Source organism: Coregonus clupeaformis, chromosome 17 (assembly GCF_020615455.1).
Source record: "Coregonus clupeaformis isolate EN_2021a chromosome 17, ASM2061545v1, whole genome shotgun sequence".
In the NCBI taxonomy this organism is placed as follows: Eukaryota; Metazoa; Chordata; class Actinopteri; order Salmoniformes; family Salmonidae; genus Coregonus; species Coregonus clupeaformis.
The window spans coordinates 65,447,338-65,453,174 of NC_059208.1; positions in this window are offsets into that span (position 1 = coordinate 65,447,338).

A 5,837-nucleotide genomic window follows, 5' to 3' on the forward strand; every position below is an offset into this window, starting at 1 on the left:
CCCTACGGTAAATGTGTCCGGGCTCTCGCTGTACAGTTCGATCTGGTCGCTAGGAAAGCCACGGTGTCTCGTGAACGCGCGTTATGAACGCGCACAGAGCCCTCTAACGCGCGCACCTGTTCTCCGTCTCTGTCGTCTGTGATCTCTGCAAGCAAGAAGACTGCTATTATTCTAATAGACTGTAGGCTAACGGGGGTTATTGTCTGTCCACTAAAATATACATAATACACAGTGCATCCATTTAGCATAGGCTAAGGGATTGTCAATTTGAGACCAAATCATTTTCACTATGTGGTGATAAGGTGATGTAATTGATAAGCCTTACCGTATCAAGGCAACAACTGCCTGACTTTGGAAGATGATATCATACTATTGCTCATTGCAGATGAGCAGCCACCCACAACGTTTAAATTCCTTTAGGCTTTGGCGCATAACCCCTTTGTTGCAAATGTTCTATCTGGTGTCAGTAGCCCTTGGCCCATGTCAGTCAAACCCACTTAATACAGCGGAAGAGTTTATGAGTCAAGCTAATCGTCGTGTATGTCCCAAAGGTCCCGGTCAAAAGTAGTGCACTATATAGGGAATAGGGTGCCATTTGGGACTTAACCGATGAGTCGAGGTAATCATTATAGCCTACACTCACCCAGAGTTGGAAAATCCCAATCTAAAAATGTAAAAGATCAGCCTTCACACCTCCTCCACATAGATAAAATATAAAATGTGTTCATTTATGCATGGTGGGTAACCATTTTAGCATGCAATGCTAATATTTCACTTCCTCCTTAGTGGGTATGCAAAATCGTGTGTTAGTAGCTCGGTTTCCTTCCAAATTGCAAAAGATTTTCATGCGAATATTCTAAAATCAGCATAAAAAAAACAATATATGCATTTTCCCACCAGTGATGCATATCCATCAAACTGACTAAAAAAGTAAAGATACCTTAATAGAAAATGACTCAAGTAAAAGTGAAAGTAACACAGTCAAATACTACTTGAGTAAAAGTCTAAAAGTATTTGGTTTTAAATATACTTAAGTATCAAAAGTAAATGTAATTGCTAAAATATACTTAAGTTAAAAAAGTTAAAGGAAAAGTATACATCGTTTCACCATATGTTTTCTTCATTTTATTTTATGAATAGCCAGGGGCACACTCCAACACTCAGACATAATTTGCAAACAAAGCATGTGTTTAGTGAGTCTGCCAGATCAGAGGCAGTAGGGATGACCAGGGATGTTCTCTTGATAAGTGTGTGAATTAGACCATTTTCGTGTCCTGCTAAGTATTCAAAATGTAACAGGGTACTTTTGGGTGTCAGGGGAAAATGTATGGGGTAAAAAGTACATCATTTTCTTTAGGAATGTAGTGAAATAAAAGTAAAATATAAATATTAAAGTAAAGTACAGATACCCCCCCAAAAAAAAACGACTTAAGTAGTACTTTCAAGTATTTTTACTTAAGTACGTTACACCACTGCTTTTGACGGATGAAAGGCTGTGCGTGATGACGTAGTAGTGCTCATAAAAATAACTTTTGCCGTTAAATTCCCATGTACCGAATGAAAAATACACAAGTTAAATGGGTTTCCACCGCATTTTCAAAACTGTTGCGTTATATAGCAAATTTGCCCACTCTGGTTCTGGCACATGCGCTCTAGCCAACAGCTCGCCGATACATTGCGGGTAGGCTACCTAGATTATGAGATTATTATGGATAAGAGCGATATTATTTTTTATTTGTCAAAAGGCAGCCAAGCATCGATCATCATGTCACCAGAATAAGACCGTCGATATTTATTGGAAAGGAGCATCGAGCTCAACACCTTGCACATTCACCACCCTGTGAAGTTCGTCATCATTTATTAAATCTAGCCTAAGAAACTGCATGCTTTCCCAAGTTTTAGTAGGAGGGCCACACGACATATCATCGCGTGGCTCCAAGTTTACTTCGATATGATTTTTATTATATCAATATTTGCGCATAAAGGCGTTTCCACCGCCATTTCTCGCATAATTGATTTTAACGACACATAAAGATCCCATCATGAACAAACGAACAAATTGTCTGTCGGCATTTATAAAATTGGACCGGCATTTCATGTTTCCATCAGCCCGGTCGTGACTTTTTCATTGCGTCAGGTAAATCATCCGCATAAAATGATTGGATGGAAATGTGGTTAGTGTCATCAACTCACAATTGGGCATAATTCAGATGACGACTACAGATAAAATATGTTTAATTTTGGAATTCACAGAATTGCAATAGTTAGGTGAAACTGAAAAGCAGCAGGCTATATGTTCAAATGTCTATTTCAAAAGCTAAAATTAAACATATCCACATGTGTAAGAATCAAAGTTAAGATCAAATCATTTAAATAGAGCACATAAACCTACTGTAGAACTCTTCTTGAGGAGAAATTGTTTGGCCATTTTACACTTAACAGACATGACCACATGATGGGGCTACAAGCAGAGAAGTTGTGGGTCGTCGGCAACAAGGTAAGGTCTATTGTATTCTATTCTATCTTTTCCACATTTGCGGCATTTTCAAGATTGTTTGATGGCATTTTCAACGGTTTGACTATGTCTATTGCCAACGCTGTTATATTTCTGCCATTTAAACTACATTTAATTTGATCAATTTACAGGTGCTACTGCTGCCAAGCTATATACTATCTCAGAGGGAGATTGAATAAAATACAATCCTGACCTAATCTAACTTTAAACCACAAGTGGACCAATATTTGCCACTCATACCTTCCCCTACCCCACCGCCACCAGGAGCATAACGGTTACTGAAGAGAGGAAGGAGGGAAGCCCCAGAGTTTCACTTAGTCAGAGCTCTGAACGCCCGTCAGCCCTGCTCTCTCTACCTGTCAGTTTCACCTCAATGGTCATACCTTCACACCTTCCTCTCACTCCTTCTAATCTCTCCCACTCCTTTCTATCAACTCATTCTCAACACACAGTCATATGTTTTTCCTATGATACTGAGCTTCAGGGCAGGAAGTGCTTATTGCATAACCTTTAAACCAATACTTAGACCAATAGAAGTGTGTGTGTGTGTGGGGGGGGGAAGGAAAATCCAATACTCCACATTAGTGGCTGTTCCTTCTTGCCGAGGATTTCACATGGTTTTCCAGCAACAGTGTTGCTTGATGTTTGAATATCTTATTGTCTAGAATGGCCTTCTATCCTTCAGTTCCCCTTTTTGTTTAATTCAGTTGTAGGTTTTACTTTCCTGTCTTAAGGTCCTCTCCTTCATTGTCTTTTCCAGCTAAAGTGACTTTCACGTGATACTGAAGAAAAACTTTATTCGGTCATTGGAAGTACCTTTAATACCATATTTGACTGTTTCATATGATATGGGAATGTTTTATTTTTTGTTATCAATGTTGAGGCTATAGCACCTGACAGCTACACTACCGTTCAAAAGTTTGGGGTCACTTAGACATGTCCTTGTTTTCTAAAGAAAAGCAATTTTTTTGTCCATTAAAATAACATCAAATTGATCAGAAATACAGTGTAGACATTGTTAATGTTGTAAATGGCTATTGTAGCTGGAAAAGGCTGATTTTTAATGGAATATCTACATACATTGAGGGGGAAAAAGTATTTGATCCCCTGCTGATTTTGTACGTTTGCCCACTGACAAAGAAATGATCAGTCTATAATTTTTATGGTAGGTTTATTTGAACAGTGAGAGACAGAATAACAACAGAAAAATCCAGAGAAAACCATGTCAAAAATGTTATAAATTGATTTGCATTTTAATGAGGGAAATAGACCCCTCTGCAAAACATGACTTAGTACTTGGTGGAAAAACCCTTGTTGGCAATCACAGAGGTCAGACGTTTCTTGTAGTTGGCCACCAGGTTTGCACACATCTCAGGAGGGATTTTGTCCCACTCCTCTTTGCAGGTCTTCTCCAAGTTATTAAGGTTTCGAGGCTGACGTTTGGCAACTCGAACCTTCAGCTCCCTCCACAGATTTTCTATGGGATTACGGTCTGGCTAGGCCACTCCAGGACCTTAATGTGCTTCTTCTTGAGCCACGCCTTTGTTGCCTTGGTCGTGTGTTTTGGGTCATTGTCATGCTGGAATACCCATCCACGACCCATTTTCAATGCTCTGGCTGAGGGAAGGAGGTTCTCACCCAAGATTTGACAGTACATGGCCCTGTCCATCGTCCCTTTGATGCGGTGAAGTTGTCCTGTCCCCTTAGCAGAAAAACACCCCCAAAGCATAATGTTTCCCCTTCCATGTTTCTCTCATCTGACCACAACACTTTCACCCAGTTCTCCTCTGAATCATTCAGATGTTCATTGGCAAACTTCAGACGGGCATGTATATGTGCTTTCTTGAGCAGGGGGACCTTGCGGGTGCTGCAGGATTTCAGTCCTTCACGGCGTAGTGTGTTACCAATTGTTTTCTTGGTGACTATGGTCCCAGCTGCCTTGAGATCATTGACAAGATCCTCCCGTGTAGTTCTGGGCTGATTCCTCACCGTTCTCATGATCATTGCAACTCCACGAGGTGAGATCTTGCATGGAGCCCCAGGCCGAGGGAGATTGACAGTTCGTTTGTGTTTCTTCCATTTGCGAATAAACGCACCAACTGTTGTCACCTTCTCACCAAGCTGCTTGGCGATAGTCTTGTAGCCCATTCCAGCCTTGTGTAGGTCTACAATCTTGTCCCTGACATCCTTGGAGAGCTCTTTGGTCTTGGCCATGGTGGAGAATTTGGAATCTGATTGATTGATTGCTTCTGTGGACAGGTGTCTTTTATACAGGTAACAAACTGAGATTAGGAGCACTCCCTTCAAATAAACCTACCATTACAATTATAGTCTGATCATTTCTTTGTCAGTGGGCAAACGTACAAAATCAGCAGGGGATCAAATACTTTTTTCCCTCACTGTAGGTGTACAGAGGCCCATTCTCAGCAACCATCAGTCCTGTGTTCCAATGGCATGTTGTGTTTGCTAATCCAAGTTTATCATTTTAAAAGGCTAATTGATCATTAGAAAACCCTTTTGCAATTATGTTAGCACAGCTGAAAACTGTTGTGCTGATTAAAGAAGCAATAAAACTGGCCTTCTTGGGACTAGTTGAGTATCTGGAGCATCAGCAATTGTGGGTTCGATTACAGGCTCAAAATGGCCAGAAACAAATAACTTTCTTCTGAAACTCGTCAGTCTATTCTCGTTCTGAGAAATGAAGGCTATTCCATGTGAGAAATTGCCAAGAAACTGAAAATCTCGTACAACGCTGTGTACTACTCCCTTCACAGAACAGCGAAACTGGCTCTAACCAGAATAGAAAGAGGAGTGGGAGGTCCCGGTGCACAACTGAGCAAGAGGACAAATACATTAGAGTGTCTAGTTTGAGAAAAAGACGCCTCACAGGTCCTCAACGGGCAGCTTCATTAAATAGTACCCGCAAAACACCAGTCTCAACGTCAACAGTGAAGAGGCGACTCCGGGATGCTGACCTTCTAGGCAGAGTTGCAAAGAAAAAGTCCAGTGTTCTTTTGCCCATCTTAATCTTTTATTTTTATTGGCCAGTCTGAGATATGGCTTTTTCTTTGCAACTCTGCCTAGTCGTTTCCAGCTACAATAGCCATTTACAACATTAACAATGTCTACACTGTATTTCTGATCAATTTGATGTTATTTTAATGGACAAAAAAATTGCTTTTCTTTAGAAAACAAGGACATTTCTAAGTGACCCCAAACTTTTGAACGGTCGTTTATGTACAGTACACGATTTTAAGACCAACTTTTAAATAGAGATTGAATAAGGCCACAAAAAAAAAGCTCTGATGGTTCAAGTTTAAAT